At 44.7% G+C, this 18687-nt stretch overlaps 1 protein-coding gene across 2 annotated transcripts in view; it reads right to left on the bottom strand.

The window, feature by feature from the left end:
* Positions 1-18687, bottom strand: part of LOC126272493 (sex peptide receptor) — a 3488090-nt gene that overhangs the window by 805145 nt on the left and 2664258 nt on the right. For both annotated transcript variants that reach the window (XM_049975380.1, XM_049975382.1), the window contains one exon: positions 1228-1289. The gene's annotated coding sequence lies outside the window, so the exon portion shown is untranslated. The remainder of the gene's footprint in view (positions 1-1227; positions 1290-18687) is intronic.

Genomic DNA, 18687 nt, shown 5'->3' with positions numbered 1-18687 from the left:
AGGCCAGTGTGCTAACCACTGCACCACTCGGTGTTTAATCGGGATTGTAGTCCTCCCAGTCTAAGATCAGCGATAACGCATCTCGATCTGTTATGAGAACTAATACAAACTACGTAAGGTGTGAAAACTCTCAGTTAAGCATATCTGGGTTCAATAATGAGTTTTACGGTGGGAGTGATTAATGGGACTCTTCAGATGTGGTTCAAAAATGGTTCAAATGGCTCTGAGCCCTATGCGACTTAACTTCTGAGGTCATCAGTCCCCTGGAACTTAGAACTAATTAAACCTAACTAACCTAAGGACATAACACACACCCATTCCCGAAGCAGGATTCGAACCTGTGACCGTAGCGGTCGCTCGGTTCCAGACTGTAGCGCCTGGAACCGCACGGCCACTCCGGCGGACCAGATGTGGTTGGTCGCAAACGCTCGGTCTGTGGGAGTATTCGAAACAAAGCCAAGTAGTATACGAATGTTTCTGGTCGTGTGCGGCAGAATACTGAACAGTAATTCGCAAGCAGATAATTTCATCCACGATTGTTACAGTCATTGCTGTTATTAATTACAATAGATTTTCAGAGCCTCTATTGTAAATTGATGAACAAAGTCAGATGTAGCTTTGTTGACATTCATTATTTCCATGGAACTTTACTACAGTTTTTGCATGGCCAGTGCAGAGAACCATTTAACTATACTGAATTTATGATGAGAGACCATTCGTAGAAAACAATAACGTAAATTGAGACAATATTGCTCGTTGTGGCATACTCTGACACAAACAGTTAGTCTGTATGATAATACAACTCAGTGGAGTTTTTCAGACAAGTAAGATCGAAAAAAGGATACCCACTTCTTACCCACTTTTGCGCCGGCTTCATGTGTATGAAAGATTCCCGAAATGAAAGTAATTAGGCACATCAGTACCTACGTCCATCTCACAGACTGACTGACTGACTGACTGACTGCTATCTAAACATCCACGTACAATACTTGTTTGCAAAACTAACTCTATCAATATCGAAAGGAATAATTTAAACATATATGAAAAAGAAGCTTATTAACACCAGCAGTACTACCAAAATGTAGGTCACTAAACAGACAACTAACATAAAAAAGAATAACTATCAGAAACATTAAAATACTTCTCCGCTGATGTTCATGTTACGAAATATACAGTATCAGCGTCTACCGAATGTAACCGAATAGGTTTATTCATAATTATACTTACCAGGCACTGGTGAAACAATGGACTCTTGATGAATTTGATTCAATAACCCGTCCACTGCTTGCCTGGAAAGATCAAGGGAAAGTCATGTAAACCAATGTAAGCAAAACTGTAAAAATGTATCTAAACTTCATCTGACAATCAATTAATATACAGGGTGTTTCTCTAAATGTGCTTGCCTCTGTAAGTTTCGAATTAAAAAGTGACGGAAACATTTATTGAGGTAGGTCAGCATAAGGAACGTTTCACTGTCTGCGGAGCTATGAACATAGTTTACTGTGTTATTATCCAAAGAGTTATAGCAAAAAGATACAATTTTTAAATGCAACAATACTTGTTTCTATCATGCACTGGAATCAGTAACACTAACTATGTGTACACAAATTTAAATTACATGCCTATCACGTTTAGTTTAGGAGCTACGACCCTTCAAAGTTTCAGGGGCAGATACCACACAGGTTTGCCTTCTAAATGTGGTGCCGTAACGTCGCCGGTGTCACGGAGCGAGAAGCTTCCTATATGCGAAGTTAGACTGCCGATTGTCGCCGCTCACGGCCGTATACCCGACTGTTGCTGACATCGCATGAAGGTAGCATACACGAACAACGAGTACGTTGGCAAAGGTGCTGATGCTCGGCAAGTGCCGACATGATGACACTGAAGCAGCCATGGCGTACGCCGTGAGATATTCTATGCGAAGAGCTATGGCAGCCATTATGTTCTTATGCGAAAAACAACGACTTCGGGAAACAGAAAGCTTGGTAATGTGCCGCAGTAACAGACGAGGAACTGCAAGAAATGAGGAGACGGAGGTGTTTGTTTTTTAGCTTTCGTACACCACAATCCTCATGTCTGCTTACAACCTGTTGCTGCAGTCGCTGGTGTCAGTGTCACATCTGTGTGGCGTATAGTACACGGCCACAGGTTTCACACGTCACGCCTGTCACTGACCCAGGAGTTGCATGGGACCGATTTCCGTGCGAGAGTTGCGTTCTGTAAGTGGACCATGAGTAATTTCACACTGGAATCTTTACAAGGTGTTATGTTCTCTGATGAGTCCACGTTCACAAATTATGGTGCAGTGACTCGCCATAACGTGCAGTACTGGGCCGCAGACAATCGTCGGTGGGCAAGACCTGTCGACCGTCAACGTGGGTGGTCGCTTAATATATGGTGTGGAATCCTTGGGGATGAAATCCTCGGTTCAAACTACTTCCGAGGTAGAAATGGTTCAAAGGCCTCTGAGCACTGTGGGACTTAACATTTGAGCTCATCAGTCTCCTAGAACTTAGAATTAATTAAACCTAACTAACCTAAGCACATCACACACATCTATGCCCGAGGCAGGATTCGAACCTGCGACTGTAGCAGTCTCGCGGTTCCAGACTGAAGTGCCTAGAACCGCTCGGCCACAATGGCCGGCTCCGAGGTACACTAGCAGTTATATCGCGCGTTTATAATTAACAGTTTGGGTGGTCTCCTTGAACATGTGTGTCTACACACGAGAGTCCATATGTGGATGAGAACGATGGTCACCCAGCCCATTCAGCGGATGCTGTTGAGGAAGAATTAAACAACAGGTTTGCTGTAAGGTGGATGGGGCGTCATTGTCCTTATTCATGGCCCGCAAGGTCGTCGGATTTAACACCATTAGATTTATTTTGGTGGGGATATCTAAAGGATCGTGTTTATGTCACTGAACCCATATCAGCAGATGATCTAAAACGGCGCATCGAGGACGCTAGTTGCTCTGTGACACCGGCGATGTTACATCTCGTCCGCAGATCCTTTCGAAGGCGCACTGCATTGTGCATTCAGGAACATGGACACAAATTTGAACATTTCATTTAAGTAAACTTCCCACCGCCAGAGCATCCATCACCCACCACACAGTCATGTATTATGTACAGCATGTGGTATCTGCCCTTGAAATTCTGAAGGATTGTAGTTGCCAAACTGAAAGTGATAGGAATGTATTGTAAATTGATGTGTACACAGCTCGTGTTACTAATTCCAGTGCATGATAGAAACAACTACTGTTCGATTTGAAAGATTGTATCTATTTGCTGTAACTCATTAGATAATAACACAATAAACTATGTTCATAGCTCCGCAGACAGTGTATCGTTTTTTATGGTGACCTACCGTATTAAATATTTCCATAGCATATTATTTCGCAACTTACAGAGGCAAACACATTTAGTGAAACACCCCGTATATGAACAATATTCTCAAGATTTACGTGCTATGCATGTGAGCTTTTGTAAGGTAGTAACTGCGCGTGCTCCGTTAAAAACTACTGACGTAGAGCTGTAGGTACTTCACACATTAAGTGTAATGATATTATTAGAAGTATTTGGTGTCAGTATACTCTTATTGTTTGATAGAAATAGATCTCTCTTTCTACATGCCACTGACACACACTGCTGTGCAGCGAGCTACCTTAATTTAAGTATTAACAGTACTTTTCATATTTGTCACTTCTTAATCCGTGTGTTTTTGCTTTTAGGAAGCTTTAATTGTCGAGTGCTACTAATAGTGTTCCATAGATTTCGTGTTTGTTTGGAATACAGTCAGATGGAGTCCCTTTAGTCAACCATAGTGCCAGTAGATCTAGTGTTTTTCAATACAGGTCAGAGACACGTAGTGCCATTTTCATAGTTTTCTACAAGAAGTGGCTAGCAATCACAGTTTAGTGAATAATCAGAAGCCTTTAGTGAATTAGCAGTCTACTTAAAAGTTGATTAAGTATCTTCAGTAAATTGATTCCCTAGGATGGATAGGATGTGTGACTGCTGTGTACTGACGCAGGAGGAGCTGGCCACTCTTTGCGAACAGCTGAGCGTGTTGATGGCCGCGGTCAGCCGTCTTCAGGCTGCTGCCTCGGAGTGTACTGGCAGTGGGGAGTCTGGTGCGTCGCAAGGTCCACCCCAGGTGTTACATGCTTCACCCACTGTCCCTGCTGTCGAGACATCTTCGTGGGTACCGGGCGCCGTTGGGCCACCCTCTCCCCAAGGGGAGTGGCGGGTTCAGCGGCGTTCGCGGCGCACGAGGCGGAGGGTCAATGTGGAGGCTGGCCGTGTGGCATCGCCCGCTCTGCCTGTGAGTGGACATGTGACTGCTCCTTCAGCAAGGTCCGAGCAGGCACACGGGGGGAGGGTTTTATTAGTTATTGGGAGCTCCAACGTTAGGCGGGTTATGGAGCCCCTTAGGGAAATAGCAGAAAGGTCGGAGAAGAAGGCCAGTGTTCACTCTGTCTGCTTGCCGGGGGGTCTCATCCGAGATGTGGAGGACGCCCTAACGGCGGCGATAGCACTGGGTGCACCCGACTGCAAATTGTTGCTCATGTCGGGACCAATGACTCTTGCCGTCTGGGTTCAGAGGTCATCCTCATTTCGTACAGGCGGTTGGCGGAATTGGTGAAGGCGGGAAGCCTCGCTCGCGGGGTGGAATCAGAGCTAACTATTTGTAGTATCGTTCCCAGAACCGATCGCGGTCCTCTGGTTTGGAGCCGAGTTGAAGGCTTAAACCAGCGGCTCAGACGATTCTGCGGGGTGCAAATTTCTTGACCTCCGCTATCGGGTGGAGAAATGTAGCGGCCCCCTGAATAGGTCAGGAGTGCACTTCACGCCGCAAGCGGCTACAAGGGTAGCCAAGTACGTTTGGAGTGCACATGGGGTTTTTTAGGTTTGAGAATTCCCTCCCTAGGCCCAACAAGACGCCTCCTGAGACGTGGCAGGGTAGGAGTACGCAAAATGCAACAGGGAATAACAATATTAATGTGCTAATAGTAAACTGCAGGTGCGTCTATAGAAAGGTCCGAGAACTGCTCTCATTAATAAACGGTCACAACGCTTGTATAGTACTAGGGACAGAGAGTTGGCTGAAACCAGACGTAACCAGTAATGAAATCCTAAACTCAGATTGGAATGTATACCGCAGAGACAGGCTGGGCAGTGAAGGGGGAGGCGTGTTTATAGCGATACGAAGTGCAATAGTATCGAAGGAAATTGACGGAGATCCGAAATGTGAAATGGTTTGGGTGAAGGTCACGGTTAAAGCAGGCTCAGACATGGTAATTGGATGTCTCTATAGGCCCCCGGGCTCAGCAGCTGTTGTGGCTGAGCACCTGAAGAATAATTTGGAAAATATTTCGAGTAGGTTTCCCCACCATGTTATAGTTCTGGGTGGAGATTTTAATTTGCCGGATGTAGGCTGGGAGACTCAGACATTTATAACGGGTGGCAGGGACAAAGAATCGAGTGAAATTTTTTTAGGTGCTTTATCTGAAAACTACCTTGAGCATTTAAACAGAGAACGACTCGTAGCGATAACATATTAGACCTTCTGGTGACAAACAGACCCGAACTATTTGAAACAGTTAATGCAGAACAGGGAATTAGCGCTCATAGAGCGGTTACTGCATCGATGATTTCAGCCGTAAATAGAAATATTAAAAAAGGTAGGAAGATTTTTCTGTTTAGCAAAAGTGACAAAAAGCAGATTACAGAGTGCCTGACGGCTCAACACAAAAGTTTTGTCTGAAGTACAGATAGTGTTGAGTATCAGTGGACAAAGTTCAAAACCATCGTACAATATGCGTTAGATGAGTATGTGCCAAGCAAGATCGTAAGAGATGGAAAAGAGCCACCGTGGTACAACAACCGAGTACGACAACTGCTGCGGAAGCAAAGGGAACTTCGCAGCAAACATAAACATAGCCAAAGCCTTGCACACAAACAAAAATTACGCGAAGCGAAATGTAGAGTGAGGAGGGCTATGTGAGAGGGGTTCAATGAATTCCTAAGTAATGTTCTAACTACTGGCTTGGCAGAAAATCCTAAGAAATTTTGGTCTTATGTCAAAGCGGTTGGTGGATCAAAACAAAATATCCTGACACTTTGTGACGAAAATGATACTGAAATAGAGAATGACAGACTAAAAGCTGAAATACTAAATGTCTTCTTCCAAAGCTGTTTCACAGAGGAAGACTGAGCTGTAGTTCCTTCTCTAGATTGTCGCAGAGATGACAAAATGGTAGATATCGAAATAGACGATAGAGGGATAGAGAAACAATTAAAATCGTTCAAAAGAGGAAACGCCACTGGACCTGATAGGATACCAGTTCGATATTACCCAGAGTAGGCGAAGGAACGTCCCCCCTTCTTGCTGCGGTGTACCGTAGTTCTCTAGAAAAGCGAAGCGTTCCAAAGGATTGGAAAAGGGCACAGGTCATCCCTGTTTTCAAGAAGGGACGTCGAACAGATGTGCAGAACTATAGACCTATATCCCTAACGTCGATCAGTTGTAGAATTTTGGGACACGTATCATGTTCGAGTATAATGACTTTTCTGGAGACTAGAATTCTACTCTGTTGGAATTAGCATGGGTTTAGGAAAACACAGTCGTGTGGAACCCAGCTCGCGCTATTCGTCCACGAGACTCAGAGGGCCATAGACACGGATTAACAGGTAGATATCGTGTTTCTTGACTTCCGCAAAGCGTTCGATACAGTTCCCCAGAGTCGTTTAATGAACAAAGTAAGAGCATTTGGACTATCAGACCAATTGTGTGATTGATTGAGGAGTTCCTAGATAACAGAACGCAGCATGTCATTCTCAATGGAGAGAAGTCTTCCGAAGTAAGAGTGATTTCAGGTGTGCCGCAGGGGAGTGTCATAGGACCGTTGATATTCACAATATACATAAATGACCTGGTGGATGACATCGGTAGTTCACTGAGGCTTTTTGCAGGTGATGCTGTGGTGTATCGAGAGGTTGTAACAATGGAGAATTGTACTGAAATGCAGGAGGATCTGCAGCGAATTGACGCATGGTGCAGGGAATGGCAATTGAATCTCATTGTAGACAAGTGTAATGTGCTGCGAATACATAGGAAGATAGATCCCTTATCATTTTGCTCCAAAATAGCAGGTCAGCAACTGGAAGCAGTTAATTCCATAAATTATCTGGCAGTACGCATTCGGAGTGATTTAAAATGGAATGATCATATAAAGTTGATCGTCAGTAAAGCAGATGCCAGACTGAGATTCATTGGAAGAATCCTAAGGTAATGCAATCCGAAAACAAAGGAAGTAAGTTACAGTACGCATGTTCGCCCACTGCTCGAATACTGCTCAGCAGTGTGGCATCCGTACCAGATAGGGTTGATAGAAGAGATAGAGAAGATCCAACGGAGAGCAGCGCGCTTCCTTACAGGATCATTTAGTAATAGCGAAAGCGTTACGGAGATGATAGATAAACACCAGTGGAAGACTCTGCAGGAGAGACGCTCAGTAGCTCGGTACGGGCTTTTGTTAAAGCTCCGAGAACATACCTTCACCGAAGAGTCAAGCAGTATAGTGCTCCCTCCTATGTGTATCTCGCGAAGACACCATGAGGATAAAATCAGAGAGATTAGAGCCCACACACAAGCATACCGACAGTACTTCTTTCCACGAGCAATATGAGACTGGAATAGAAGGGAGAACCGATAGAGGTACTCAGGGTATCCTGCGCCACACATCGTCAGGTGGCTTGCGAAGTATAGATGTAGATGTAGATCTACTAGTCTCCTTTTCCCGGCCTCCGTGCTCCGACAATTATAGGTTATTTTGTTACCTGTGCAGTGGAGTTCTATAACTTCACCTACTTCGGTGTTCCCAACTATAAGTTTCTTACTATTCTCATTTCTGCTGCTTCTCATTACTTTTGTCATTCTTAGATTTACTCTAAATCCATATTCTGTACTTATTAGCCTGTTTACTCCGTTCAACTTATCCCGTAATTCTACAAAACATTCAGACATTCAAATGTGTGTGAATTCCTAAAGGATCAAACAGCTGAGGTCACCGGTCTTACACTCTACTGAAACTGACTTATGCTAAGAACAAGCCTGCCGTTGCGGCCGAGCGGTTCCAGGCGCTTCAGTCTGGAACCGCGTGACTGCTACGGTCGCAGGTTCAAATCCTGCCTCGGGCATGGATGTGTGTGTTGTCCTTAGATTAGTTAGGTTTAAGTAGTTCTAAGCCTACCCCTAGATTGATGACCTCATATGTCACGTCCTAAAGTGCTCAGAGACATTTCAGCCATTTTATTGGAGCTAAGAACAACACAAACACCAATGGCCGAGGGAGGACTCGAACCTCCGCCGGGAGCGTCCGTGCAATCCGTGACATGGCGCCTCCAACAGCGCGGCCACTAAGCGCGGCCCGTAATTCTTCTGCACTTCCACAGAGGACAGCAATACCACCAACCAATCTTATCAGTGATGTGCTTTAATACTGAAATTTAACCAAAGTCTTGAACCTTTCCTTTGTTGCTGTCACTGCTTCTTAGATGTGTAGCTTGAACAGAAGTGCCCAAAAACGGCGTCTCTGTCTTGCACACTTCTAAAGCCCAGCACTTCGTTCGCGGTCTTCCAGTCTTATTTTTCCCTCTTGGTTCTCTTACATATTGTATATAACCCATCTTTGCCTATAGCTTACTCGTATATTTCTAAGATTTTCAACATCGTGCACCACTTTAACATTGTCGAACGTCTTCATTTTTCTCCATTCTTGCTTCCATTATCAAGCGCACGGTCAGACTTGCGTCTCTGGTGCCTTTATGTTTCCTAAAGCCAAACTGATGGTCATGCAACAGTTCGTCTCTTGCTATCTTCGGTATTATGTCGATTATGATTTTAGAAATTTAGAGCAATCGTTATTGAAATGGAAGGACCTGACACATTACTGTACCAAGCACTACAAGATTTCGTAATTCGCAATGTAATTGAAGGGAATTACATTAAAGATTTAAAACACATGAAAGAAAATTGTCAATAAACTTCCCCAAAACACGCCCCTACATGCAAGAAATAAACTGAAAACCACTAGAAATACACATAAGGAAAGAATGGGAAAATCACACTGATAGAAACATCATGTCGAATTCATATATGTAACAATACTCTAAAGTGACAAAGGCATGCTATAGCGATACGCACATTTACTAAACGTTCGAATGTGTGTGAATTTTAAAGGCACCAAACTTCTGAGGTCATCGGTCATCGGTCCCTACACTTACAGTTGACCTAAACTAACTTATGCTAGGACCAACACACACACCTATGCCCGAAGGAGGACTCTAACCTCTGGCGGAATAGGCCGCGCAGTCGGTGTGACATAGTGCCTCAAACCGCGTCACCACTCCGCGTGGCTGCATATACAGGGTGTTACAAAAAGGTACGACCAAACTTTCAGGAAACATTCCTCACACAAAGAAAAGATGTTAGGTGGACATGTGTCCGGAAACGCTTAATTTCCATGTTAGAGTTCATTTTAGTTTCTCCCACCTACGCTCAATGGAGCACGTTATCATGATTTCATACGGGATACTCTACCTATGCTGCTAGAACATGTGCCTTTACAAGTACGACACAACATGTGGTTCGTGCACGATGGAGCTCCTGCACTTTTCAGTCGAAGTGTTCGTACGCTTCTCAACAACAGATTCGGTGACCGATGGATTGGTAGAGGCGGACCAATTCCATGGCCTCCACGCTCTCCTGACCTCAACCCTCTTGGTTTTCATTTATGGGGCATTTGAAAGCTCTTGTCTACGCAACCCCGGTAGCAAATGTAGAGACTCTTCGTATTCGTATTGTGGACGGCTGTGTTACAATACGCCATTCTCCAGGGTTGCATCAGCGCATCAGGGATTCCATGCGACAGAGGGTGGATGCATGAATCCCCACTAACGGAGGACACTTTTAACATTCCCTGCAACAAAGTGTTTGAAGTCACGCTGGTACGTTCTGCTGCTGTTTATTTCCATTCCATGATTAATGTGATTTGAAGAGAAGTAATAAAATGAGCTCTAACATGGAAAGTAGGTGTTTCCGCACCCATGTCCATATAACATATTTTCTTTCTTTGTGTGTGAGGAATGTTTCCTGAAAGTTTCGCCGTACCTTTTTGTAACACCCTGTATACATAATACGGCAGTACCGCGTCACAAGGTAAAAAAGGCAATGCATTGGAGGAGCAGACATTTGTACTCAGAACTCAAAGTGCTTCAAGTGAACGGTAGCGCCGGCCGCGGTGGTCTCGCGGTTCTAGGCGAGCAGTCCGGAACCGTGCGACTGCTACGGTCGCAGGTTCGAATCCTGCCTCGGGCATGGATGTGTGTGATGTCCTTAGGTTAGTTAGGTTTAAGTATTTCTAAGATCTAGGGGACTAATGACCACATCAGTTGAGTCCCATAATGCTCAGAGCCATTTTTTTTTAACGGTAGCTATACACATACGCATAGGACGTTCACCTCCGGAAATCGTTAGGGAATTTAATATTCCGAGATCCACAGTGTCAAGAGTGTGGCAAGAACACTAAATTTCAGGTATTACCTCTCATCACCGGTAACGCAGTGGCCGGTGGCCTGCGTTTAACGTCCGATAGCAGTGGGAATGAAACAATCGTAGAAGTCAATGTGGGACGTAAGACGCTGCGACATTTGGAGCTATTGGGTTATGGCAGCAGACGATCGACGCGAGTGACTTTGCTGATAGCGTGAAATAGCCTGCAGCGTCTTTTCCTTGGATGTGGTCAAGGGTATGTTATCACTGGAATTACGACGTGTAGTTGTTGAATACGCAACGTAGCGACGCCTTGACGACAGAATAATAATTAACAACTCAGTATCCTCGCAAAAATCATTATGTGACGTCGTCTTGGGTGACGGATTTGTGATTCCAAACATGATATTTTCAACATGTGAATACCCATTCTCAAACTGGTCATAAGAACTACAGTCAACAAGTTAACATGAACTGAAAAGTCTGTTGCGAACGCCCAAACGACTTGTGGCTGTCATTTCAGATCAAGGGAGTCATCGCGTTATGGACTGGTGCAGTCGCTATATTTATAGGTGAAGAAGATCGATAGACATCGATCTCCATTGTTTTAATTACACGCAACGGCGGCGCACACACTTCGGCGTGCTGCACCATGGAGACGTTGATATCAGTTTTGAGAGACAGTAACTGAAAAATAACCAAACCGCGAGGGAAGTTTGTTTTTATAATAATTACATATTGGCGTTGTCGTGATCGACGGACGCCGTTTCATGACATCTCGACTGCGCCAACCGTCACCATCGAGCCGAGACAAAACTAGACGTCACACAGTGACTAGTGTCACCAGGGCACAGTTGTTCTCGATTGGTCTGAAAAGCATTTTGCACAATTGGAGGGAATGGCCTGGCCACACAGATCGCCGACATGAAACCCATCAAACGTTTTGGCACATAATCGCGTAGTCAGTCTCTGCACAAACTCCCGCACCAGCAACACTTTCGCTATTATGGACGGCTATAGGGCAGGCCGTGGTGGCCGAGCGTTTCTAGGCGCTTCAGTCCGGAAACGCGCGACTGCTACGGTCGCAGTTTCGAATTCTGCCTCGGGTATGGATGTGTGTGATGTCTTTAGGTTAGTTAGGTTTAAGTAGTTGTAAGTTCTAGGGGTCTGATGACCTAAGATGTTAAGTCCCATAGTGCTCAGAGCCATTTGAATCATTTGAACGGCTATAGGGGCAGCTTGGCGCATTATTTCAGCAGGGGACTTGCGTCCAATAGTGAGTAACATTGGATCTCATACATATGATTTAGCTAAACATCTCGCTCCGTTACTAAGACCTATCGTATGCAAGTGCTCACATCACATACCAGACTCAGCTGAGGGCCCTTCGCCTTAGCAATGTAGACCTTTTAGAAAGTTTTGATGTGGTCCCACTTTTTACCAAAGTTCCTCTTGCAGATTCCTTGATACTAATTGGTAACATGTTTCCTGTTGATATCACTGCTTTGTTCAGGCACGCTCTTTCCTTAAATTATTTTATGTTTAATCAAGAATATTTTGAACACACTGAAAGTGTCGCCATGAGTAGCCCCCTGTCTCCTTTGGTGGCCACCCTTTTTATGGAGGATTTTGAGGAGAGAGCGCTTGAATCAGCTAACCTAAAAGCAACCGTTTTTTGGAGGTACGCGGATGACACTTTCATAGTGTTGCATCATGGCGAAGATAAATTATTGGAGTTTATACATCACCTCAACTCCATTCATAGCAAATAGAGATACATGGTTGTTTGCCTTTCTTGGATTTCCTGGTTCGAAGGAAGAATGATGGTTCTCTAGGGCATTCAGTTTACCGGACACTCCCCTCATACTGATTTGTACCTACAGGCACCGAATTGCCGTCACCCATCTCAAACCATGAGTTTGCTTAAAACACTTGTTCATAGAGCTCAATCAGATCTAGATAGCTTACCGCAAGAACTCGCCCATCTAAAGAAAATATTCAGCGAAAATGGGTATTCCATCAGGCAAATTAACAGGGCACTAACAGTTAAAACTAAGAAGCACAAAGTGAATAAAGAGGAGAACATGCCGGAACAATCTTTAGCTTTTCTTCCTTTCGTTGGCACCACTTCGTTTAAAATAGTAAGAATCCTCCGAAAATTTCAGATAAATGTGGTTTTCCACCCACCATAGAAGATTGCGGACCTTGTGGGATCAGAACAGGACAATCAGTTACTACGAATGGCTAGAATTTACAAGATAACGTGCCAGTGTGGTATGGCTTACGTAGGTCGAACAACACGCACCATGAAGGAACGCTGCTCTGAACATCAAGGTTACACCCGCCTTTTGCAGCCAAGCAAGTCCGCTAGTGCTGAACATTGTATTGCTACTGGAGAGTCAATGGAGTAAGAGAAAACAATGATTTTGTCCACAGCAATGTCTTTCTGGGACTCCGTTATTAAAGAATCCGTAGAAATACGACTGGCGGAAAATTTGTTAAACCGTGACAGCAGCTACCAGTTGGACAGTGCATGGAATCCCATCATCTCCACGATTTGCTCTAATCAAAGACTACAGAGTGTGTCGACGGCCGCGGCAAACTGCAACGCAGAGGGTCACTAAGTTCTGCTATTGAACCCGAGAGGGCGCTGTCGGCGGGCAGTGCGGTTCATCTATCTAGTTTTCGACGCATGCGCAGAATAGTTAATGTACGCTATGTATTGCGGAACGGAAGACGTTTTCGACCCCCATGCACCTAGTTTCCAGTACTTGGACAACATGGCACACACAGAACTCAATGCCCCTATCACTACACAGGATCTCGTTGCCACACTCCGCACAAAACGCAACACCGCTCCTGGTCACGATCGTGTCACCTACCGCCACCTTCGTGGAGCTCCTGCCTCTTTCCTCTCCACCCTGGCCAGGCTCTACAATGTAGTCCTGTCCACCGGCTACTACCCCGACTTGTGAATGACCTCCCGTATCCTGATGTTCCTTAAACCCGGTAAACCGGCATCCGCCATCTCCTCCTACCGTCCCATCAGCCTGACCTCGGTCTTCAGCAAGGTCCTGGAGTCTATCCTCACCCGCCGCATCCACCAGCATCTCCGCCAGCACCGCCTCCTTCCCGTTACCCAGTGTGGCTTTCGGCCGTCCTTCTCTTCTGATGACCTTCTCCTTCACCTCACTCATATCCTCTCCGAACAGCTTAATTCCCGTCGCTCCGCTATCTTCCTCTTCGTGGACCACGAACGTGCCTATGACCGCGTATGGCATTCTGGTCTCCTCTTCAAGCTCCAAAACTTCGCCCTTCCTATTCATTACGTCCGTCTGACCAGCTCCTTTCTCTCCCAACGCCCTTCCTACGTCACCATCCATAACACAGATTCCTACACCTTTTTTCCCTCCCCAGTGTGCCCCAAGGCTCCGTCCTCTCCCCCCTTCTGTACATTTTGTATGCGGCGGACATGCCGCCCCCCCCCCCCCCCCCCCATCCCGGCCACCTTCTCCAGTTTGCCGATGACACCGCCTTCCTTGCCCTTGCCCCCATCTTGCAGCGTTCCCAAAACCTTCTCCAAACCCATCTTGACCGGTTCACTGCTTGGTGCAACCAGTGGTTGCTTAAGGTCAATCCCTCCAAAACCCTGGCGATCATTGTAGGCAAACCCACCCTTTCCTTCCGCCTCCTCGATTTCTATCTAACCGCTGATGGCCTACCTGTAACAGGTATAAAAATAACAATAAAGAAAAAAAGAAGACGTTTTCGCCAGTCTGCGACGGCTCACCTGAAGATGACTGGCAGGTGCCCAGTTGAAATATCGTGCGAAGTATTGAACGACGACCGGCTGCAAGCCTGAAATTTGTTTGAACAGTCAATTCGGCGGGAAAATTTTAAAATTCACATCAGTAGTGTTTTTGCTACCGTCTCCATAGAGATATTACGCGGAATCAGCGGCGACGAGAGAACATGTTCATGGGACTGGGATTCTAACCCAGTATCTCCTGTTTACTCGACAGGTGTGTTAACTGCTGCGCCGTCTGGGACACAGCGTTATCGCAATTGTGTGGAAAACCTCGACACGCCTCATAATTACCTTGTACTTGAGAGGGTCTCCATGCCTTCAGTGGGTTGTACACTACACAGACCTGGATTCCCTCTACTGACACCTAGAGCATTGCATTTTCAGGCTTCATCTATTTATTTTGAATAAAAGGTATCACCTTTAAAGATCTTTTGACTTCTTTCTGCATTTTCGTTAACTGTACTTCAAGGGCTCCTACAAGTTTACGTCTGCCGTCAATTTTCCAGTACCAAAGTACGGTGTGGGTACGGCGGCGGCCTGTCCAGCAGAGAGCGTGCAGACGGCACACCGTGGGCTGGTTCGGGTGAGGGAGCAGACGCCAGCTCCTAGATTCCCTCTACTGACACCTAGAGCATTGCATTTTCAGGCTTCATCTATTTATTTCGAATAAAAAGTATCACCTTTAAAGATCTTTTGACTTCTTTCTGCATTTTCGTTAACTGTACTTCAAGGGCTCCTACAAGTTTACGTCTGCCGTCAATTTTCCAGTACCAAAGTACGGTGTGGGTACGGCGGCGGCCTGTCCAGCAGAGAGCGTGCAGACGGCACACCGTGGGCTGGTTCGGGCGAGGGAGCAGACGCCAGCTCCTAGATTCCCTCTACTGACACCTAGAGCATTGCATTTTCAGGCTTCATCTATTTATTTCGAATAAAAAGTATCACCTTTAGAGATCTTTTGACTTCTTTCTGCATTTTCGTTAACTGTACTTCAAGGGCTCCTACAAGTTTACGTCTGCCGTCAATTTTCCAGTACCAAAGTACGGTGTAGGTACGGCGGTGGCCTGTCCAGCAGAGAGCCTGCAGACGGCGCACCTTGGGCTGGTTCTGGTGAGGGAGCAGACGCCAGCTCCGTAGGGGCTTCTCTCGACCGGCTGGGCTTCGCACTCACATCACTCGCAGCTGCCTCCGGAAATTACGGACGGCGCAATCCTGAAGAGGTTGATTCACCTCCGAAAACACTGCCTCTGGCTCTCGGGAAACATTTCGCGGCGTCGTTTTACTCTCCCCCCCCCCCCCCCTGATCGAAAATCAGCAAAATTAATTTAACTTGTAGGACAGCAACTTCTTGCAACTGCCAACGATATCTACGTTCCCTTTGGAAGGTATAATTCATTAGTTCCACTTCTAATAACATAATTACCTTCACACGAAGTTGAAAGATTAACGTTTCCTAACGAAAAGTACATTTTCAGGAAAGTGCTACTTTTGGTATGCAACAAAGTAGACAAATGTAAAGGTAATATTATGAGTGCTCCAAAGGAGCGTTTGTATGTAGTGGCGGCCGGTGATCGTCAGCTAATACGCTGATGCACACCGTAAATATTTCATTGAAATTGTTCCATACCTCCTCGAATACGAGCGGGAAATTGCGTTACAAGTATGACCATATCTCGGTGAATGGGAAGTGAAGAACACACTAAAAGTACGCCATATCTCTTCGAATGCTGGTATGCAGGGAGGACGGATGAAATCATGTTTTGCTCCGCTCTTTCCTCGAGAACGAGACACCACTGTCGAATGGTGAAACGATGGTCAGCCGCAAAATGATCAACTCAGAAAAGTGACACAGCTGCCTGTTTTACACAGCGCATTCTCTAACTTCATGGCACTCCTTCCAATACTACGAGTGCTACGTTTCCCCACAGCACCAGGTAGGTATTTTTATTTGAAATTGTGTTTAAATTTAGCAAGTGAAGTGTTCGGGATGAGGCTCATCGATATCGCTCAAACTGTATGTTTGGATTAGGTAGATGGCCTTTCAGGTTTCTAGAATATTTCGCCATAGTGGGCTGTAGGAAAAAATATAAAATGCTGTCTGAAAGTTTGTTAAGACAGTATGGGATTTTTGAACAGCTAATAATACAACTGTTCTGTGGCGGATTGGTCAAGTATAGTGATTTTCAATAAGTTTGCTTGGGTTCGATTCTCACTGCTACAGTCATTCTCGTTTCTTCCATTTATTTTATTCCTCTCCATGTTAACCTACTAATTATGCAAATTAAATGCATTTAACAGTTCTAGTTGTATGTGTAGAATTAATATATATATAATTTAGTTACGACTAGTATCCCTGTAAGTTAGAACGCTGTAGCTGGTGGTAAGAAAAACAAGCATACAACGAAATTTATCATGAAAGTGTCTGAAAAGAAATTGATCTGCGGGCATGATATTTGCAATATAATTTTTTGCTTTCCTTGTTTGTCATTCAGGAACAATGGTGTATGGGGTACAGTGGAAGTAAAAGATGTAGGACATTTTAATTCATTAATCAGAAAACATAGTGGAAATCGCAAACATATACAGAAATATTTGATCTTAATGCATTAGGCAATGCTAATATCGCAACATATTAAGTCGCACGTATCATGGCGACATACTGAACCAGTGTGTCAACATATAGAGTATGACCAACTTTTGACTAGTAGCAGACATATTGGTACCACGTCGCAATGATCAAGAGAACCAACAGTATATTTGTCTGCTCAGGTACGATTCGCGTGACCACCATCAGTTTTTACGTCATTTCGTTTTATTGCTCGAAATGCAAAATATTAATTACGAAATTTTTATAGCACATTCGTAAAATTTTGCATGAGCTGCCACTGGCTATAGGGCTGCTGCTTTTTGCAGTTTTTATTAATGATCTTGTGGATTACTTTGGAAGCTCAGTAAGCTACTCGCAGAATCTGCTGAAACCTGTAGGAAGGCTGCAATAATAGAAAACTGTGGCGTAATGCAGAGGATCTGCGGTTTTTGGAGCGACTGGCAGTCTAACTTGAACTTAATTGACTGGAACGTGTTGCACATAAATAAGGGAAGAGATCACCTGCTATGCAGTTGCACTATAGACGACAAATCAGTGGAACCAGTAACTACCTTGAAGTACCCACGAATAAACAACCCATAGTGGCCTAACATTGAATGACCAAATTGGATCATGAGATCAGACTATCGCGCGCCTTAAGAAGTGCGCTACCGTCAACCGAAGTCTCACATAGCTAATGCTTGCATCGGTTGAGCTGGTTATGAGGTAAAACAGCCAGACGTCGTACACAGATCTATGACAGAGTTTTTGAAAATATCCTTGATATCCGTCCAAAATTTGAAAACCCAAAAACTAAAACGCTCTCAGTGACTAAAAAGCTCTGTGCAAAAAACAAGTATCTATCTACTTCATCTCTGACACTGTACCTATGCGAGCTCTGTGTGAGTGTTTGCGACAATGGATGCCGAACTCTTAGGGACGGTATTGGCGCATGTATGCAGATCCTCCACTGTTACACATCAGGGATGCACAAGATCGTAATTTTTAAGGTTGAAATTAATCTTCCACGTGAACTATGTTTAGTCGTTATTAATAACCGCCAGCTGTGTACTGAATGTACCTGGGTTCAACATTTAGTGCGTCAGTATACTTATCTTTGAGATTAAACACGAGGACGTTCTGGAACGTAATACTGCCAGATTTTTTATGTAAAAACTCTTACAACTTATTATATAAAACAACACCCTATATCTTTATTGTTTATGTCCACATATTTTCAGTCCTCTGTCATGAGATGGATCTGAATCCAGCACACACTATTTCAGAATGACAATGCCAGAACATACACTACCGCCGTGACATCAACAATCCGATGTCTTTGGTGGGCTGGCACCGATCTCTCTCTATATAGTTCCGACGTGGCCCATACGGTTTTCATCTGTTTCCGAAACTTGAAGAACACCTCCTAGGACTTCACTTTGATAGTGATGAAGCAGTGCAATCTGAGTAGAGGGTATTTCTGCGTCAAAGATGTCGTCTCTCATTAAAAGAAATATGTTCGTTACCAGATGACTATGTTGAGAAATAAATACGTACACATGAAGAATAAATATGTACAATGTTAGTAACACTTAAACGGATTACACTCAAGAATTCGGAGGCCTCTTTCTTCAGCACGCCCTCGTATATCTGTTCCGCTGAACATTACATGTATCTCACCTCACTATCCATTACTTACATACTTACTTACTCATTTCCTGTAGTTATTACGAGGTGC

This window comes from Schistocerca gregaria, chromosome 5, assembly GCF_023897955.1.
Source record: "Schistocerca gregaria isolate iqSchGreg1 chromosome 5, iqSchGreg1.2, whole genome shotgun sequence".
Classification (NCBI taxonomy): domain Eukaryota; kingdom Metazoa; phylum Arthropoda; class Insecta; order Orthoptera; family Acrididae; genus Schistocerca; species Schistocerca gregaria.
The sequence above is the reverse complement of the archived record's forward strand: the minus strand, read 5'-3'. Positions and strand labels throughout refer to the sequence as shown.